General features: G+C 41.6%; 2 long non-coding RNA genes and 1 other non-coding gene across 3 annotated transcripts; all 3 read left to right on the forward strand.

The window, feature by feature from the left end:
- The first annotated feature begins 840 nt into the window (after positions 1-840).
- On the forward strand, positions 841-947 carry LOC111901373 (small nucleolar RNA R71). The gene has a single exon (XR_002853493.1). It is a non-coding gene; the product is annotated as a small nucleolar RNA R71 (small nucleolar RNA).
- A 7,838-nt stretch (positions 948-8,785) lies between these two features.
- Positions 8,786-10,001, forward strand: LOC128132118 (uncharacterized). Its single transcript, XR_008230045.1, has 3 exons — positions 8,786-8,936; positions 9,150-9,218; positions 9,840-10,001. It is a non-coding gene; the product is annotated as an uncharacterized LOC128132118 (long non-coding RNA).
- Positions 10,002-15,660: 5,659 nt separating this feature from the next.
- On the forward strand, positions 15,661-16,512 carry LOC128132119 (uncharacterized). The gene is made up of 2 exons (XR_008230046.1): positions 15,661-15,729; positions 16,351-16,512. It is a non-coding gene; the product is annotated as an uncharacterized LOC128132119 (long non-coding RNA).
- Positions 16,513-22,050: the final 5,538 nt, after the last annotated feature.

Below are 22,050 nucleotides of genomic sequence, written 5' to 3' on the forward strand. Positions count from 1 at the left end.
TGTCTTTGTGATTCACGCATGTATATGTGCTATCTGTTAGCTGTCTCGGACTCCGGTCCCATGCCGGGCAAGCCTAATGTAGTATATGCGATTATGTTATACGTTTCAGGGTAAGCCCGATGCCAGGTCAAGCCCGATGTATGATAGTCATTATGCCATGTGTTATGTATTTCAGGGCAAGCCTGATGTATGCTAGTTTATGTGGTATCTGTTATTTGTTCCGGGCTTCGGTCCGATTTCGGGGGCAAGCTCGATGCAGATTATGTGATTATGTTATGTATGTGTCGGGGGTAAGCCCGATGCCGAGGTAGGCCCGATGCCGGGATGAGCCCGATGCCCGATGCGGTTAGATGCGGGGGTGAACCCGATGTTGGACAGTAAGCCGATATCGGGATTAGTCCCGATGCATTTGGGAGTAGTCCCAGAGTTATGTTATATGTGATATGTGTTTTGTATGGTATGTAGTAGTTTGGGGGAGCTCATTAAGCTTCGTGCTTACAGTTTCAGTTTTGGTTTCAGGTACTTCAGCTACCAAAGGGAAGAGATCGAGTTGATGGCATGACACACACCACAGTCTTCAGCGTGGGAGTTTTACTCTGATATTTTGATATGATATTCGATATGAGACTTGATATGTGATAGATAATATAACATTTTGAAACACATGGTTTATGATTTTTATACTTTGGCAAAGATATTATGGTTTTAATATTATTTGAAAAATGAAGTTTTTGGGTAGTATTTTTGGGATGTTTCATTAGCGGTACTTGAGAATCAAGGAGCTGCCTCGTCATGACATTAACACCATCATAAAATATTGAGACTTCTTGTTGTATGTTAAGGTCATTTTGAGTACAATTTCTTAATAATCCTTTATAGCGCTCCCATGCCTCATAAATTGATTCACCCGGATTTTGCTCAAAATTGGCTATTGCCTTCTTGAGTTTAGCTTTCTTGGAAGGTGGGCATAATTCTTCTAAAAACTACTCGCGCATTTGGGCCCAAGTAGTGATTGCACCAGGTGGTAGTGCCTTCAGCCAGTCTTTTGCAGCTCCTTTAAAAGTGACTGGTGGCATCCTCAGCAAGATTGTCTCTCTAGGAACATTTGGGACGTTGAAATAGTCTGCTATGTCTTTAACTTCATCCGAATGCTTGTAAGCATCCTCATGATCCTTTCCAGAAAATGGTACATCCTTAAGTGCAGTAAGGATGTGTCCTTTCAGAACAAATGTGGAAGTTGCAAGAATTGCAGGTTTTACTAGGCAAGGACCAACATCATCTCTAATTCTCTTTTTGTATGCTCCCATGGACATATCTGCAATGTTTGCCATCTCGTTTACTGGCTCGTCTTTGGGTTCACTTCTATGTAGTTCGAATTTTGGGCGGATTCGTAGTCGGATTCTTGTGGGTTAGATTTTTTTTATCAAAGCTTTCAACCTTTGATGATGTACTAGATTCCCCCACTTCATTTCCTGACTTCTTTCCAAAGACTAATTTGAGATCGTTGAAGGATGACTTCTTCGGTGTTTGGTTCACTCCTGTGTTCTTATCCGTCTTCTTGTGAAGGGGCGACTCTAGATCTTCAAGTGGTCACACCAAAGGTGTGTTGGAACCTTTGGACATGAACTTCTGCAAAATAAACAAAAATGAAAACATAAAACTCAACTAAAACAAAAAACAAAGAAAAGCGAAAAACTACTGAACTCACGTCGTGAGCAGTGAAGCTCACATCGTGAGTTTAGTACTGAAACAAAAAAATTCTAAGATGAAAAATTAACTTTTTGCAGGTTTTATCCCACAAAAAGGATCGATTGACCTACAAAAAATAAATCAACAATCAAATAAGATGTTCCCCGACAACGACACCAAAAATGTGATGTGCACAAAAGTACCTACTAATTTGAAATTATTAACCCAACTAACTTAACTAACAACAATGTACAGCAGATAGCGTTTGAGACGCTCAGGCAGAGATTATGCGAGGCGCCGATTCTCACCCTGCCAGAGGGAGTGGAGGATTTCGTAGTCTGCTGTGATGCCTCGATCACAGGTATGGGAGCAGTGTTGATGCAGCGAGGCCGTGTGATAGCTTACGCCTCGAGACAGTTGAAGCCTCACGAGGCCAATTATCCTACGCATGATTTGGAGTTGGGGGCAGTGGTGTTTTCCCTCAAGATTTGGAGACATTACCTTTATGGGGTCCGTTGTACCATTTACACGGATCACAAGAGCTTGAGGTACCTCATGGATCAGCTGAATCTGAACATGAGGCAGAGGCGGTGGTTAGATGTGTTGAAGGATTATGACTGTGAGATCCTTTATCATCTAGGGAAGGCCAACGTAGTGGCCGACGCCCTGAGCCGCAAGGCAGTAGCGGCCCCGATCAGAGACATTTGTTTGAGGATGACAGTGATTACTCCATTATTGAAGCAACTCAAGGAGGCACAGGTAGAGGGCCTCAAGGAGGAGAGGCAGAAGTGTGAGAGGATCGTGGGCCGAGTAGCTTCTTTTGACTATGATAGTAGAGGATTGTTAACCCTTCATGGGAGAGTTTGGGTGCCGTACTGGGGCGGAGTACGACAAGTGTTGATGGATGAGGCTCATACGTCTCAGTTTTCCATCCATCCAGGGGCAACGAAGATGTATAGAGATCTTCGACCTGACTATTGGTGGCCCTACATGAAGCGGGATGTCGCCTGGTACGTAGAAAGATGCCTGACCTGCAGGTCAAGGCAGAGCACCAGAGGCCTCACGGCAAGATGCAGCCGCTAGACATTCCTGTGTGGAAATGGGAGGACATCACCACGGATTTCATCAGTAAGCTTCCCAGGACTACGCATGGGGTGGATTCCATATGGGTTATAGTGGATCGGTTGACGAAGAGTGCTCATTTCATACCGATCCAGGAGAGTCTATCGGCCGAGAAGCTAGCCGATATTTATGTGAGAGAGGTGGTGGCACGGCATGGAGTGCCTGTTTCAATAGTGTCAGACCGAGATGTCCGTTTTACTTCCAGATTCTGGAAGCGGTTTCACAATGAGATGGGTACTCGTCTCCATTTTAGCACCGCTTTTCATCCTCAGACGGACGGGCAGAGCGAGAGGACGATTCAGACTCTCGAGGACATCCTGCGGGCATGTGTTCTAGGCTTCGGTGGCAGTTGGGATACGCATCTTCCGTTAGCAGAATTTTCGTATAACAATAGTTACCATGCGATTATTGATCGACCTCCCTTCGAGATGCTCTATGAGAGGAAGTGCAGGACCCCGATTTGTTGGGGCGAGGTCGGTCGGCGAGTCATTAGGAGCATCGAAGTGGTGCTCAACACGATAGAGTTGATCCAGCAGGTTTGTGGCAGACTGCAGACTGCGCAAAGTCGGCAGAAGAGTTACGCCGATAGGCGGCGTTCAGATTTGGAGTTCCAGGTGGGCGTCATGGTCCTCCTGAAAGTATCGACCTGGAAGGGTGTTATCAGGTTTCGGAAGAGGGGAAAGCTGGGCCCCAGGTTCATTGGTCCTTTTAGGGTTTTGGCCCGGGTGGGTCGGGTTGCTTATCGGTTGGATCTTCCGGCAGAGCTCAGCCAGATCCACAACACCTTCCATGTTTCTCAGTTGAGGAAGTGTTTGGTGGATGAGACAGCACTAGTACCCTTGGAAGATATTCAGGTTGATAGCAGCATGAATTACATTGAGATACCGGTTGCGATTTTGGACCGGAAGACAAAGACCTTGAGGAAAAAGGTGGTTCAGTTAGTGAAGGTGCAGTGGCAACACCGAAAGGGGTCTAAGTGGACATGGGAGGCAGAGGAAGAGATGAGGGAGCACTATCCAGAGTTGTTCCAAGATTTAGCAGCAGTAGACTTAGAGAACGAACTCTGAGACAAGTGGGTGAGAGTTGTAGCACCCCATTCCTGGTATGTATTTAAATAAGTTTATTCGATTTTTGAGAGGAACTCGACGAGTCCGTTGCCCGACTCGTCGAGTAGAGACGGGATGAGCACGCGTATTTAGCCGGCTACTCGGCGAGTCCATACGCTGGACTCGGCGAGTTTGCCTGTTTGGAGGAAACCCTAATTTTAGGGTTTTGCACCTATTTAAACTCTCTTATGCGCCCAAACTCGTCTCTTTCACCCCCAGATCACCTACTAACAAACCCTAGCCATCTTCTTAGTGAGTGTGTGTGTGTTTATTGCTTGTGAAGACATCTTTGGAGTAAGAAGGAGAAGGAGAAAGTTGGAGAGTTCAAGGAAGAGGAAGTAGATCCAGAATACACACTCTATTGGTCATCTTTTCTGGTATTAAATTCTATACCTTGCTTATTGATCATATAGATCTAGGTTGTCCCTAATTTGTGGTTTCTAAGCCCAAAAACCCCAAATCCTTTATGATCAGGCCTTATGGCCGGGTTATACCCCAGATCTGGACACTTATGGCATGCTAGAAGTATAAAGTTTTGGTTGTGGTTGTGATTGAAGTCCCTATTGAGCCTAGAACCTCATTAAGAGCTTATTTTGGGCATATGAATCCTTTAAATCCATGCATGCACGTAAAGTTAGCAACTTTACGTGAAAAACATGCCCGAGAAGTTTAGATCCATCATTTGGAACCACTACATGGCTCAGATTAGGCATGTATGGAAAAAGGACTAAATGAACTCGGCGAGTCCCCAGGGTGACTCGGCGAGTTATATGAAGTTAGCCATCGACTCGACGAGTTGAAAGAACAACTCGGCGAGTCCGATGAAGTTTGACTTAGAACTTGACGCGTTGTGTGAACAACTCGGCGAGTCGGATGATTTTTCCCGAGTAAAGTTGTGTTTGAGTAGGATGGCTTCATTCCTTCGTAGTTACACATAGAGTTAGCAACTTTACATGTCCGGATGGTTCCAAGATTTCAGATCTACGAGTTAGGAACCTTGGCACGGATTCGAATGTAGTTGTATGGAGTCTGCACGTCCGAACTCGGCGAGTAGTTCCTCAGACTCGACGAGTAGTTCTTCGGACTCGACGAGTCGAGTTGCGAGTCCCCGTCTTTCTTTGAGTCAAGAGTTCGGAGTGAATCGGTGAGTGGAAAAAGGGACTGAGTGAGTTAAAGATAGAGTCAGTAAAGGAAGGACTCGGCGAGTCTGCGCCCTAACTCGGCGAGTCTGGTCAACTGGAAGTTGACTTTGACCAGGGGTAAAATAGTCATTTTACCCTCAGTATAGTTATCAGTAATTGATTAAGTGTATTTATGGAAATTGTAGCCGGGGAGATACCGGAGCAGCAACAGACAGTTTCCAGAGCAGTTCATTTAGCAGCCAGTGTATGAGGTGAGTTTCCTTCCAGTAGGAACGGGTCTACGGCCACAATGCCAGCCCGACTAGCTAACAGTAGTTCCCGGGCTTCGGTCCGATGCAACAGTTAGTGTGTTTGATGCCTTCGTGGCTCAGGCAAGATTTATGTGTTATGTGTTCCGGGCTACGGCCCTATGCAGTATGCAATATATATGTTCACGCTAGTTGATATGTTTATGTTATGCTATGTTCAGTAGTTCTGGATTTCGGTCCGATGCAGTTAGTTCCGGACTTCGGTCCGATGCAGGAGGCTAGGCCTCGTTAGTTCCGGACTTCGGTCCGATGCAGCTTCCGGACTTCGGTCCGATGCAGAGGGCAAGGCCCGGGTTAGTTCCGGACGTCGGTCCGATGCAGTTTCCGGACTTTGGTCCGATGTAGTGGGCATGGCCCAATAGTTGCTTATATTTGATTGTATGGTATGTGGTAGTTTGGGGGAGCTCAGTAAGCTTCGTGCTTACAGTTTCAGTTTTGGTTTCAAGTACTTCCGTAATAAAAGGGAAGAGCTCGAGTTGATAGCATCGCACACACCACAGCTTCAGCAGTTTTCTTGGGAGTTTGATTAGACATCTTCACATGTTTAATTCAGTTTGATATGACACCCTTTATTATGTTTTGAGATTTATGACATACGTTTTATATTATGGTTTTCAGCATCATGATTTTTAATATTATAAAACAAAAATTTTTGGGTCGTATTTTGGGATGATACAAAAAAGCATATTTAAAGTACCAAACTAATTATCGAATTATGACTTCTTCTTCCTCCTTGGTGTTAAGAACAATTTCCAGGCCTTCTTTTTCTGTAATTTTCGACTTCTGAAACCTTTCCAAGTCAGCCAACCTCCTTAAAGGCGTAGGGATCAAGGATATATATAGTTTTGGATTTTGCCCGATTCACATCGTGAGATTTGAAGGCTCACCTCGTGAATCCAATAGATATTCATATTCAACACGGATTCCTGATCCACGATGTTTATCTTCTAGAAGGCCAAACTCACGATGTGAATCATCTAATACTCACCTCGTGAGTACATATTTTCTGAATTTCTTATCTTTTAAGCCTTTAACCTCCAAAGTTCCATTGTTTGACGCTTTTAGTCCCTTTTCTTCAATATGTCTTTTATTTGGCTGCAAAATACAATTTAAACTTATAAGTATAATTATTCCACGCAAATAACCGAAATATTAATTAAAATGTACTTAAATTTTGCATAAAAACATGTATAAATATGGCAATATCAGCAGCGGAATAGAAAGCTGACCCAATACCCTCATCGTAGATGATCGGTACTCTCCCAGTAGGATCTCGAACTGTCACCATCTGCCATTCATAGTCAATCATGTCCCCAAACCAGCTCAACCAGTCCATACCCACGATTACACGGAAATTTCCTATCGTAATAACGATAAGATCTATCATATATTCAGTAGTGAAGATCGGAAGCTCATCAGGTATATAGACTCTTAATGGCCTGCTCAAGGCCTCCCGCACAATATTAAAACTGCGACAAAAAGATGACGAAACAAAATACCGAATCGCACTTGAGTCAAACATCACAAACATAGATACAAAATTCACAAGAAAACTACCTACATGAATAATAACACAAGCAACATAAATAAATCAGAATAACAATAAAGAACACATACCAGCCACGATATCAAGAGTTGCCCGGGCCTCCTCTGCTGTCAACTGAGATGCTCTCCCTCGATCCCGCGATGTCTCGGTCTGCCCCTACTAGTCATCAGTAATACGCAGGGTGGCGGGGGCGGAGTCTGAACCACCCTAGATGCAAGTTGAGGAAACTCGACCCTTACATGACCTGTCTGTTTGCAATTTAAGCAAACCCGAAATCCCTTGGGGCAATCCCTAGCTAAATGCCCCTTATTTCCACACATGTAACAAGTCGTCCCAAACTAACAGGGTCCCTTACCCCTTACCGCACTTACCTCAAGTGCGACCCTTCTGTCCTCCCTCTCCCGAGTCAGTGGGCTTAGATCACTTAGTCACCGGCTGTTACTGCACTGGTCTCCTATCTCTCACGTGGATCTCCCTCTCCTCTCTAGCCTGGGTCTCCAACTCAATCTATCTCCTCATGGAGTTGGTCTGTAGGTCAACCAATATCCGATACGAATTGTTCACCATGAACTCACTGATATCCTTCCTCAAGATACTCAGATACCGACTCACACGTGCCTGCTCAGTAGACACGTGCTCATGACAAAACAAGGCCCTCTCGTTAAACATACTGGTTATCTCAGTTACCGTCTCTGTCTTCTGCTTGAGAGACAGAAACTCTTGGGCCAACCTCTCTCTCTCTCTCTCTCTCTAAACCACTGGTACAAACTCATCTCGGAACATCTCAATAAATCTCTCCTAGGTCACCGCAGATCGCTTTGCAATAGAATAATCAGGTTTCACAAACCTCCACCAATCCTTCGCTCCCAAGAGAAGCAGGTTCAACAATGTAACGCCCGGGTTTTCAGGGCTAAGCATTTTTGTCAATGTAATAGTCTAGGTCAACTATTGTAACTCTTTTTGAAGTAATAAATATAAAATATTTGAGTATTATGTGAATTATGTGTTTATTATTTAATTATAAATGTATAATTAATAAAGAATAAAAATGAGCGTCAAAATTAAAGTGTGAGATAATCCTGATATCTCTACATAAAGTTGTAGAATACTTCTCAAGGTTTCCGTACATATAAAGAATGCCGAAATCCGAGCTATAACGAAGAAGTTATGGCCCGCCGAAGTTTTACGGCAAAACCGGCACGACACCGGGAGACGTAAATAGTGAATTTACAATAGAAGACTTTTTAGCCTTATCAATCTAAACAAAAGTCGTAGAATATGCTAAACTAAGAATATCGATAAAAAGAACGCCCAAATCTGACTTCGTATGAAGAAGTTATGATTTTTCTAAGATTCGGCTTAGCAGTGCACGGCCTGAAACTCGAATTTTAGTTCGAGCGGTTTTTGGCTTACGCAACGTAAATGAGAGTTGAAGATCTCATTAATAGGAAATCAACGGTAAAAAGACAGACAAAAACAGAGTCCGTATGTAGAAGTTATTAATTTTACGCAGACGTTTAACAGTATAATCTCCTTGTACTGTTAAATTTAAGATCGATCGAGAATTGGCTGACGGTGTCAAAATGAAAGTTGTAGATCTTATTATTACCTACGCGTGGATATAAAGAACGTCAAAAACGGAGGTCGTATGTGAAAGTTACGGATTTTAGAAGTCGGAAGTGTGCTGTGCGAAAATGGGTGATGTGGCACAATCTTGGCCATTGCTTTCTCCCCAAGGCTTGCCACCAGATGGTGACATGTGGCACCAAGTTCAGCCACATTTCACCCTATAAATACCACCTCTCCCACCCTCATTTTCTTCACACCTTTCCCATTCTTTCTTCTCTTTACTCTCTCTCTCTCTCTCTAGAACCTCTCTCTAGCCCCAAAATCCCCCGAAAAGCCTAGGGAACCTCCCTAGCACGAGGCGGAAGCCCCGGAGTGCTCGAAGGCTCCGAGAAGAAGAGCTTTTCGGCTCGGGAACGCTGCTCCAAGCAAAGCCCGGTTTTCTATAAAACCCGCTGTAAGTGAGCTACGCCTACGCTATTTTTAATATAGCTTTTATTTAATTATAGTAACGTTATTAGGAACTTATAATAAATACTTGGGCTATTATTATGGGTTATATAAGTATTTTTTTGACGCTTATATAATAATAATAATAATAATAATAATAGCTAGACTATTAATTAGTCTCGACGAATAATAAACTAAACTCTAGTGGTAATAATACTAGGTTTCGTCGAAGAAAAATTCTTTTTAAGAAGCGAAGCGCTGTCTGAGTTCGGAATCACCACCTTTTCAGGTGAGTGCATATTTACTTTCAACTTACACATAGATATGAAGTATTTAATATAAATTACGTGCTATTTGTGCATATTATCTGAATACTTGCTATCTATGCTGGATGAACGTTTTATACATGTTTTCAAAGATTTAAACTGTATATGTATTTTATATCTACAAAATGTGTTGGGTAAAACATGGGTAGATGTAATAGTTGCTGTGTGACAAAATAAAATAATGAGAGGCCTCGTTATAGATGTTATTGATGATCCAGTCATCTAGCGGAGTATAGATGACGACCACGGACTATTCTAGACAGTCCAGTGGAACACTAGCAGGCTCGCAACCTGTAGGTGTTTATTTGAACTGTGTGCTCACCAGATGTACTCCATCCCCCACATGGTTGCCTATTAGGACATTTATTGCTGAGGAATCCCCTTAGTAGTAGTGTCCGTCCCGATGATGATCCTTAGGCTAGGTCCCTTATGATAGGTGTTTAGGGACGTAAAGTGAGGATAACGGGAACGGGTAATCGGGTTATTGTTGATTGATGAAATTAATAAACTATTTATTGTGGGTTGAAAACCCTATGTGCTCACCAGGCTCCCAAGCCTGACCCACTCAGTTTTATGTATTACAGGTAGTGGCGCTTGAGCATATATATGATGTTTGGACGAGGGATTACGGATATAGGCCTGTAGATATGAAATAATGTAGTAAGGCTTGTATTGTACTGTTTATGCTTTTGATCTGTACGAACATGACATCCCGAGTCTTTTAATGAAATACATTTCTATGGAAATGCTTTTGATAAATCTTTATCAACCAACCAATAGTTCAAGAAAATAACCAAGATGACGGATTCGAGAGAAATGGATGCAAGTACAAGGATTTTCAGACTTGCAAGCCATCGACTTTCACGGGAAAGGAAGATCAAATCGGAGTCATGGATTGGATCTCGGAGATGGAGTTAGCTTTCATGACATGCGGTTGCAGAGGGAAGCTACAGACCACGTTTGCAGTGCGTCAGTTTCGAGGAGGCGCTGTACGTTGGTGGAATACTTTGGGGAAGACTTTAAGCCCCAACAAACCCCTGGAACTGACATGGGCAGAATTTCTGGTACAATTCAAACGAAAGTACTGCTCAGCTCAAAACCTACTCGAGCTAGAGAACCAGTTTCTAACCCTAAAGAAGGGGAGCATGTCAATCGATGAATACACGAACAACTTCACAGAAAAGATGGAATTTGCCTTGCGTCTTGTTCCGGATGAGCTGACGAAAATTGATATGTACGCAAAGGGATTACCATGGGAGTACGCGGTGCCAGTGCGTCAGGCACCTACCTTGGAGGCAGCTATCTGGGCTGCCAAGTCTGTGGAGGATATGATTAAGGGAAGAGCTGCCAGCAAAGTCGAGGTTGGCGAGAAAAGGAAATTTGACGGATCCTCAAGGTCCAGTAAGAAGGGTAGATTCTCGAAGTCTGGTTCGAGAGGAGGAGGATCAGAAGCGAAGTGGTGTGACAAGTGCAAGAAAAAGCACTCTGGGAAGTGTGACGGAGGGGTCACTTGTTACAAATGCGGAAAGCCTGGGCACTATGCCAATCAATGCACGTTCATTAAGAAGGTCTGTTATGAGTGCAACGAGGAGGGGCACATTTCAAGGGATTGCCCGAAGAAGAAGGAGATAGGAAGACCCAACATACCACCGAAGCCGAAGGCGAGAGCCTTCCAGATGACGCTCGAGGCTGCAAAGGAGGCAGCAGACGTCGCTTCAGGTACCTTTCTTGTAAATGGTTTGCCTGCAAATATACTATTTGATTCCGGAGCCAACTACTCCTTTGTGTCGCATAAATTTGGTGGGAAATTAGCATTGCCTGTAGAAAAACTAGATAATGCCCTGATTGTAGAAGTTGCCAGTGGCAAATTCGTACCTGTTAGAAATCGTATTAGGAACATCGTCATTGACCTAAACGGAAACGAATTCCACGAAGAGCTATTACCCATAGAGTTAAACGGTTTCGACATCGTTTTGGGTATGGATTGGCTTAGCGCCAACGATGCTGAGATTCAATGCCGAAAGAAGATAGTAAAGGTAAACCCACCCGGAAAGGAATCATTTATGGTGTACGGGGACAAACGCAGAGTAACTTCTGGAATCATCTCCCTGATGAAAGCCAGGAAATGTTTGTCCAAAGGATGTGCATCATACTTGGCATTCGTAATCGATGCTAAGAAAGAAAAGAAAGAGGTGCAGAATATACCGGTTGTGTGCGATTATCCGGAAGTCTTTCCCGAAGATCTTCCCGGATTACCACCTGATAGACAAGTGGAGTTTCGTATAGACTTGTTACCAGGAACAACACCGATAGCAAAGCCACCTTACCGATTAGCACCGACGGAGATGAAGGAGCTCATGACACAACTTCAGGAGTTGTTGGACAGCGGATTCATTCGACCTAGTTCATCACCCTGGGGAGCTCCGGTGTTATTCGTGAAGAAGAAGGACGGAAGCATGAGGATGTGCATAGACTACCGAGAGCTGAATAAGGCAACGGTGAAGAACAAGTATCCATTGCCGAGGATTGATGACCTATTCGATCAGCTGCAAGGTTCGAGCTACTTCTCAAAGATCGATCTTAGGTCAGGATATCATCAGCTGAAGGTGAGAGAGCAGGATATTGAGAAGACTGCATTCAGAACAAGATATGGACACTACGAGTTCTTGGTTATGTCATTCGGACTAACCAATGCTCCCGCAACATTCATGGATTTGATGAATAGGGTCTGTAAACCATTCCTCGATAAATCTGTGATAGTGTTCATCGACGACATTCTTATTTACTCGAAAATCCAGGAGGAGCATGGCAAGCATCTACGAGAAGTGTTGGAGGTGTTAAAGAAGGAGAAGCTTTTTGCGAAGTGCTCCAAATGCGACTTCTGGATACGGGAAGTCCAATTCTTGGGTCATGTTGTTAACCAAGAAGGAATAATGGTTGACCCCGCCAAGATCGAGGCTGTAATGAAGTGGGAACGTCCGAAGAGTCCCACGGAGGTTCGAAGCTTTCTAGGATTAGCCGGATATTACCGACGATTTATCCAAGGCTTTTCTTCGATAGCTGCTCCATTAACAGCTTTGACCCATAAAGGAGCTACGTATACATGGAGTGAGAAACACGATGAGGCGTTCGAGAAGCTAAAGAAGAAGTTATGTGAAGCACCGATACTTTCTCTACCCGATGGAGTTGAAGATTTCGCGGTTTATAGTGATGCATCTGGAGTCGGGTTGGGTTGTGTTCTGACCCAAAGAGAAAAGGTGATAGCATACGCATCTCGACAATTAAAAGAGCACGAAAAGAACTACCCCACTCATGATCTGGAGTTGGCAGCGGTAGTATTTGCCTTAAAGATATGGAGGCATTACCTCTATGGCACGAAGTGTAAGCTCTTCACTGATCATAAGAGTCTCCAGTATCTCTTTAATCAGAAGGAGTTGAACATGAGGCAACGACGCTGGCTAGAGCTTCTCAAGGACTACGACTGTGAGATACTTTACCACCCAGGTAAAGCAAATATTGTTGCTGATGCTCTCAGTCGGAAAGTCAATCTTGAAAGAAAAAGGCCAAGAGCGTTAAGAATTGAAGTCGTCTCGACGATTGTGGAAAGTATCAGGAAAGCTCAAGAAGAAGCCTTAGAAAAGAATGACCGAAAGGAAGAACGTCTGGGAAAAACGTTAGTGTTCGGTACAAACAGTCGAGGACTGAAGGTATTCCAAGATCGAATCTGGGTACCTAAGATGGGAGGAATAAGAGATCTTCTAATGGAAGAAGCACACAAGACCATGTACTCGATTCATTCCGGTAGCATTAAAATGTATAGGGACCTAAAACCCTACTACTGGTGGCCGACGATGAAGCTCGATGTTGCGAAGTATGTGGCCAAGTGCGTAACATGCGCGAGGGTTAAGGCACAACATCAGAAACCGTATAGGAGTTTAGAACCTTTACCTGTACCCATGGGTAAATGGGAAGACATCACCATGGATTTTGTGACTAAACTGCCCAGAACGAAGAACGGACACGACATGATTTGGGTAGTCGTGGATCGTTTCACCAAGAGTGCACACTTCATAGCCGCCAACGAGAAGTGGTCTATGGATAAGCTCGCAAACGCTTACGTGAAGGAAATTGTAAGACTTCACGGTGTCCCTCTTACGATTGTGTCAGATCGTGATAGTCGTTTCACGTCAAGGTTTTGGAGGAGTCTACAAGAGGAGTTGGGTACAAAGTTGTGTTTGAGTACTGCTTACCATCCGCAAACTGATGGTCAGAGCGAAAGAACGATTCAGACGCTGGAAGATATGTTGAGAGCATGTACCCTCGAATTCCAAGGGAATTGGGACGAGCACTTACCTCTGGTAGAATTTTCCTACAACAATAGTTTTCACTCGAGCATCAAGATGGCACCTTATCAGGCCTTGTATGGACAGAAGTGTCGTACGCCGTCTTGTTGGCTTGAAGCCGGAGAGAAGCAGTTTATGGGCCCCGAGATAGTCCATGAGACTGCTGAGAAATTGAAGGTGATTAGGGAAAGAATGTTAGCAGCTCAGGATCGTCAGAAGAGCTATGCTGACAAGAAAAGACGACCGATAACCTTCGAAGTTGGGGATTCCGTTTTACTTAAAGTCTCACCGTGGAAGGGACTTATACGATTTGGGAAACGAGGAAAGTTGAGTCCAAGGTTTATTGGACCGTTCAAAGTTCTTCAGAAGATTGGGAACCAAGCTTACAAGCTGGAATTGCCCGAAGAACTCAATGGTATTCATAACACCTTCCATGTGTGTTATTTGAGGAAATTCATGGGAGATGTTCCCGACATAATTCCAATCTCGGAATTAAGGATGGATGAGAATAAAAGGCTGATCGAAGAGCCTGAGGCAATTATTGACCGTAAGACTAAGAAGCTACGACGCAAGATGGTCAACTTGGTGCTAGTCCGATGGAAACATTCGAATGGGCCGAATCTCACTTGGGAAACAGAGGATGACATGATGAGTTGCTATCCACATCTGTTTGCTGATGCATGATTCCGGGACGGAATCATCCTAAGGGGGAGAGAATTGTAACGCCCGGGTTTTCAGGGCTAAGCATTTTTGTCAATGTAATAGTCTAGGTCAACTATTGTAACTCTTTTTGAAGTAATAAATATAAAATATTTGAGTATTATGTGAATTATGTGTTTATTATTTAATTATAAATGTATAATTAATAAAGAATAAAAATGAGCGTCAAAATTAAAGTGTGAGATAATCCTGATATCTCTACATAAAGTTGTAGAATACGTCTCAAGGTTTCCGTACATATAAAGAATGCCGAAATCCGAGCTATAACGAAGAAGTTATGGCCCGCCGAAGTTTTACGGCAAAACCGGCACGACACCGGGAGACGTAAATAGTGAATTTACAATAGAAGACTTTTTAGCCTTATCAATCTAAACAAAAGTCGTAGAATATGTTAAACTAAGAACATCGATAAAAAGAACGCCCAAATCTGACTTCGTATGAAGAAGTTATGATTTTTCTAAGATTCGGCTTAGCAGTGCACGACCTGAAACTCGAATTTTAGTTCGAGCGGTTTTTGGCTTACGCAACGTAAATGAGAGTTGAAGATCTCATTAATAGGAAATCAACAGTAAAAAGACAGACAAAAACAGAGTCCGTATGTAGAAGTTATTAATTTTACGCAGACGTTTAACAGTATAATCTCCTTGTACTGTTAAATTTAAGATCGATCGAGAATTGGCTGACGGTGTCAAAATGAAAGTTGTAGATCTTATTATTACCTACGCGTGGATATAAAGAACGTCAAAAACGGAGGTCGTATGTGAAAGTTACGGATTTTAGAAGTCGGAAGTGTGCTGTGCGAAAATGGGTGATGTGGCACAATCTTGGCCATTGCTTTCTCCCCAAGGCTTGCCACCAGATGGTGACATGTGGCACCAAGTTCAGCCACATTTCACCCTATAAATACCACCTCTCCCACCCTCATTTTCTTCACACCTTTCCCATTCTTTCTTCTCTTTACTCTCTCTCTCTCTCTAGAACCTCTCTCTAGCCCCGAAATCCCCCGAAAAGCCTAGGGAACCTCCCTAGCACGAGGCGGAAGCCCCGGAGTGCTCGAAGGCTCCGAGAAGAAGAGCTTTTCGGCTCGGGAACGCTGCTCCAAGCAAAGCTCGGTTTTCTATAAAACCCGCTGTAAGTGAGCTACGCCTACGCTATTTTTAATATAGCTTTTATTTAATTATAGTAACGTTATTAGGAACTTATAATAAATACTTGGGCTATTATTATGGGTTATATAAGTATTTTTTTTGACGCTTATATAATAATAATAATAATAATAATAGCTAGACTATTAATTAGTCTCGACGAATAATAAACTAAACTCTAGTGGTAATAATACTAGGTTTCGTCGAAGAAAAATTCTTTTTAAGAAGCGAAGCGCTGTCTGAGTTCGGAATCACCACCTTTTCAGGTGAGTGCATATTTACTTTCAACTTACACATAGATATGAAGTATTTAATATAAATTACGTGCTATTTGTGCATATTATCTGAATACTTGCTATCTATGCTGGATGAACGTTTTATACATGTTTTCAAAGATTTAAACTGTATATGTATTTTATATCTACAAAATGTGTTGGGTAAAACATGGGTAGATGTAATAGTTGCTGTGTGACAAAATAAAATAATGAGAGGCCTCGTTATAGATGTTATTGATGATCCAGTCATCTAGCGGAGTATAGATGACGACCACGGACTATTCTAGACAGTCCAGTGGAACACTAGCAGGCTCGCAACCTGTAGGTGTTTATTTGAACTGTGTGCTCACCAGATGTACTCCATCCCCCACATGGTTGCCTATTAGGACATTTATTGCTGAGGAATCCCCTTAGTAGTAGTGTCCGTCCCGATGATGATCCTTAGGCTAGGTCCCTTATGATAGGTGTTTAGGGACGTAAAGTGAGGATAACGGGAACGGGTAATCGGGTTATTGTTGATTGATGAAATTAATAAACTATTTATTGTGGGTTGAAAACCCTATGTGCTCACCAGGCTCCCAAGCCTGACCCACTCAGTTTTATGTATTACAGGTAGTGGCGCTTGAGCATATATATGATGTTTGGACGAGGGATTACGGATATAGGCCTGTAGATATGAAATAATGTAGTAAGGCTTGTATTGTACTGTTTATGCTTTTGATCTGTACGAACATGACATCCCGAGTCTTTTAATGAAATACATTTCTATGGAAATGCTTTTGATAAATCTTTATCATATTATTGTTTTGGGACAAATTCCGCAACACTTTTATTTAAAATGTTACTCTGATTTTTAAACAAAGCATAAACAAACCGGTCTTTTCTGGCCGTGATTTTGGGGATGTCACAAACAAGAAACGAACCCTAAGATTCTATAGACAGGAGCAAGTGTAAAAACAACCCTCAACGTCAGAAATCCATCTCATCGTCATAATCAAATCCTGGGTCCCATAAAACTCGAGTGGCTTGTTGGGTCAAAAATATGGTTTATACTTTACTTTTCTAAGAAAATGTATTTTTGTGTCTTGGACTGTAAACAGCTTGGTGTTTACGGTCGTATATGTGTTTACGGTTGTGTTTATGGTCGTGAACAGGTTTACGACCGTAAACCCATTCATGACCCATGTCTACTATATATAGGGTGAGGAGTGCATAATTGTAAGAAGATGGAGAGCTTAAGTGTGAGCATTTGAAGGTGTTCTAGAGAGAGAGAAAAGAGAGTGTGTGTGAATCTTGTATCCGGATCTTCATTCATATCAATACATACAAGATTCATCATGTTCTTCTTCTCCTTCTCTTCTGTTTGATCTGACATCATCCGTTTGATTGGGATTCCGCACCATTAAACGGATCTGATTGATACACAAGCAGATTAGGGACTTACAATTGGTATCAGAGCTTGGATTGTATCAGTCAATTATGTCAGATCTGTAGCTCATTTGATCTTATTTTCGAAAGATTTTTGCATTTTTGGATAGATCTCTGAAAATTAGGGGGGGTTGTTCTTCGCGTTTTTGATCGAGTTTTGGAGCAAAAAAGGTGAAAAACGTTGTTTTTCACGAAATCTGCGAAGAGTTTACTGCCGGAGTTTACGGCTGGCAGTTTGCGGTCCTTGGCCTGTGCGGCTCTGTTTGTGGCTCAGCAGCGGTCGGCTTGGTGGACGGCTCGGCTTCGCTTCATTCTATTCCACACGCGCTTCATTAAAAAATAACAAACGGATTTGGGGGGTGCCGAGGATCGAACCCGGGTCTCACCTGAACTCATTAAGGCGCCTTACCAGTTGAACCAACCAGCCACTTGTTTCATTCCTTCAAAATATAATTCAAAAGGCGTCTTTCTTCGATCCCAGTTTCGCAATTTTGAAAAATTCAACCCAAAAATTCAATTTCTTTTATTTTAAAATCTCATTTTCAACCCAAAGTTTTAGTTTTTAAATTTTGATTTTGATTTTTGACTTTTTACTTAAATTTTTACTTTGACTTTTAAAATTTGACCTTTGACTTTAAACTTTGACTTTCTCATTTAACTTTTAAATTTTCAAATTTAGCTTTTCAGTTTGACTTTTAAGTTTATCTTTTCAAGTTTGATTGTTGAGTTTGACTTTTTAAATTTGACTTTAAGGTTGACTTTTGAGGTTTATAGTCAAAGGGCATTTTTAATTTAAGTTTGACTTTTAAGTTTAATTTTGGCTTCTAGTTGTGCTTTTAATGGCTTTTGAGGTCAACAAGGGAAATCAAGACATGAAAGAGAGTCGTCAAGATATGTTAAAACAAAAGTTCAACATGTTCAATTAAATTCCTGGAGATACCCTGGAAGCTCAGTTGCAGCGATTTACTACACTTACTACTGAGATGAATATAGTTGGGATCTTTTTCACCAAGTCAGAGATAAACAAAAAGCTACTGAATCCACTTCCAAAATCGTGGGATATGAATGTGGCTGTCATAAAGAAGAGAAAACATCTCAATCATCTTAGTCTTGCTGCTGTAATTGAAGAACTTGACGCTTTGAAGTGTGGAAATACAATGAGTTCTACAAACATCCCGGACAATGAAGTTTCATGCTCTCCATCATGTGAATCTACGATTAAACTTCTTTCGTGAACATAATGATTTGCTAAAAAGGGAAGTCAAGGACCTAAAATACGAAGGATGTCAACTTAGGAAAGGACATAAACCCCTGAAGGCTGAATTAGAATCAAAAACCAAAGACTTTAAGAGCTTCAGGAAGATTATAGCAATAAATATGAAAATTATGACTATGTTAAGAGACAACTTGCTGAATTAACTGCTAAGCTTGACACATTAAAAGGCAAATTTGTAACTGCAGATTTTTATTTTAGAAAATTTGATGTGTCAAGCGAAATAGTTGCAAACATGATAGACCATTGTTTGCAATTTAAAAATAACCAACAAAAAGGTCTAGGGTATGATAGTGTTCGTCCACCTTTCAATCGTCACTACACATTCATCCCTATGACACAGAAAGAGATTGACAGGGAGGCACATCTTCATTATGGCAAAAGGGGTGGCAATTGATGACACGACACGACAAAAATGCACGACACGAAAACAAATTGAGACGAAATTGAAATTCGAATTCGTGTTCATTTTGTGTTCGTGTTAGGTGTTAAAAACACGACATCATGTCGTGTCGTGTTCGTGTTCAAAATTTGACACGAGATTGACACGATTTAACATTTTTTGTCATGTTTTTTGTGTTTGTCGTGTTTTTCGTGTTATGTATGAATAAATATTAATTAAATACATTAATTGTTATTTCATGCTATCTTTGTCGTGTCGTGTCGTTTTTGTCGTTTTTTAAACGATTCATTTACGTGTTAGTTCAAAAAACCCGAGATCGTGTCGTGTCGTGTTCGTGTTACATAATACCTTGTCGTGTCGTGTCGTGTCAGACAAAAACACGACACGATGGCCAGATTTGCCACCCCTATGGCAAACCATCTGGATTTGTGTCAGGAGGTATTCAAGTTGAAAATTCTAATGTTTCTGCTTCATGTGCAGGTAAAGTGGCAGAAGATGAGAACAAAGAGAAAACCATTGAACAAACCAACATCTCCTTGAGCTCTGAATATGTTGCTTTGAACTCAGTTGTTTCTGATCAACCTGCTGTTGAGAAATACAGGCCACCAATACATGTGAAACAGAGTGACTGTTGTAATTGTGCTTATGGGAACAATAAGAGACAAGGAAAGGATACGCCACCAGGGGTAGGAAGAAACAACTTCACAGTGAAGAAAAAGACATGTTTTCACTGTGGAACACCTGGGCACATTGCTAGAAATTGTCCTAATCGTGCATACATTCCCTACTATGCACAAGGCTGGTAGAACGCACCAAAAGGGAGTAACTTCAAAAGAAACCCCTCAAGGTCACGTTCAGACCATGGTGACTGGAACACCCACAAGGCCAAGAATCCGAATCCCAAGGGCGAGAAGGGAATGTCGGCCAAGAAGCCAAATCCAAGAGATGCTCCTGTGAAGCCAAAATCAAAGTCATATGAACGGCCAACATCAAGATCAAAAGCAAGTACTGGGCCACGCATCAGATCGAACAAGAAAAGGGTTAAACCCAACTACAAATGGGTTCCAAAGGCTCACTCTCCCAAATCTTCTAACGATTCTAATATTTCTACATCTTCTGTTTTTGATAAGTAGGATATGTCTTGGGAGAGAGTACCTTGCAAAGATGACAAAGGTCAACCTAGTTTCAAAATGGACTGGGTTCCAAAGACCAATGGATCCCGTTCTGTGTCGGAGCATCTATGGAAGCATATCATCAGACTTTGGTTTGTTGGTAGTGGCTGTTCTAGGCACATGATAGGGGACATCTCTCAACTGTACAACATTCAGAACTTTGTTCAAGAGTGTGTGTCCTTTGCAGGAAAGGAAAGAAAGGAAGAAAGGAGAGGATCACATAGGGTTAGTGCTTAATGATATGAAGAATTTTTGGATCTGTTCTGAGATTATGCGTGCTGTTCTCAGACCTTCTGGATGCAAATTCAATCGGTGAATTACGGTTTGCGTTTTCTCTCTATACTCCAGAGTTTATCTTTGGTTCGTTTTAAAAGCCAAATTTTCATTTTCTTATAGTTTTTTGTTAGTAGGCACTATTTGGGAAGTGATATCAAGAAAGTGATAACGAGCAGTCTAAAACATGTGTAAAGGACTGAATCTGAATTGTCTAGACTCTGTGTTCAATGTGATGGTAGGCACGAAGGATTTGACAGTGTGGATTTAGTTAAGATTGTTTGGATTGACCATATGACACTCGGGTAGATTAAGCAGTGAGATAAACACGGGAACCTACATGATACACTAAATTAATACGCATCTAGAACAGTGGTTCAACTTTTCCTTAATTTATGGACTTACGTCCTTAATTTTGGTTCTGATAGGTCGAATGGGGTGTTCTGATAAAGTAGGCCTGTAGGAAATTATTTTCTTGCTTTCTATCTGTTAGTCATATGTTGCTTCCTCTGCGTGATTGGAAGAAATCCGACCTGGAATGCAACATATGCAACTCTATTTCTACGCACCTCTTTATCTATGAAATTCTTTCTATCTGTTAGCCATATGTTGTCCCCTTTGTGTGATCGGAAGATCCGACCTGGGACACAACGTATATGCACCCTACTATCTCTATATCCCTCTATCTCTGTTAGTCATATGTTGTCCCCTCTGCGTGATTGAAATAGATCCGACCTGGGACACAACATATGTATCTATCTCTAAATATGTCTTCCTCCTTAATAATTGTTTACTCACCTAAAGTAAGGAATTCTTTGGAAGTTCTTGATAACCAGGGTATATCGGGAAGTGGGGAACACGTTATAGTGTAACTAGAATTGAACCATTTAGAGGTTTTCTGTAGATCTCGTTGCTTAATTTAAGTAGACAACAATACCCGTAGTCGTCGTCAGTAAAATAGTTTATTTAGAAAAGTTTGCCGATACTCTTCGTGTTTAAGTGGACCACAATACCAGCAATTGGCCAGATCTATTCATGAAGGTGAAGGTACTGATTAACAAGTTCAGGCTGTCTCACAACTTTGATTCCAAATACTTTTCTTTTTGTTAAATTTCTTCATAGTTTTCCTCTATGCAAAAATTTAGGGGGAGAATTAAAAAAAAGAAAAAAAAGAAAGAAATTCAAAAATCAATGAAAAATTAGAAATTTTCAAAAATCAAACAAAAATAAGAAAATTAAAAATCCAAAAGTAGTGTTATTTTTATTTTGTTTTTGTTTTAAGTTTTCTTTTAGTTTTGTTTTGTCTTGAAAAGTGATTTCAGGTGTAGATGAAACTCATGGAGACTGTATCGAGATTTTATGAGCCAAAGCTTCATCCGTTAGCATCGAAGAATTCTCATTTGAAGGAGTAAGAAATGAAGATTATTCTTTCAACATTCAATCTTTCAACCCCAGAAACAAGGTAAAGTTGTAGTTGAAGATTATGTAACATATTGCATTGAAGCCTCATCAATTAGTCTGCTGCTATCTATGAACCTGCTGAAGTGATCCAAAAGTTTAGTTCACTCTTTTATTCTCTCTGAAGATTCTCAAGCTGAAAGCGCCATTTTTCAAGAATCTCTACAAGAAGCCTCCTCACCCAATGTGTGTTCAAAGCCAAATTCTGAAGAAAAGACCAACTACTCAAGATGAAGTCATTCATTGAAGATAAATGCTGAAGCCAAGCTCTCGATGAAGATTGACAAGAAAAGCCAACTACTTTT

This window comes from Lactuca sativa, chromosome 2 (assembly GCF_002870075.4).
Source record: "Lactuca sativa cultivar Salinas chromosome 2, Lsat_Salinas_v11, whole genome shotgun sequence".
NCBI lineage: Eukaryota > Viridiplantae > Streptophyta > Magnoliopsida > Asterales > Asteraceae > Lactuca > Lactuca sativa.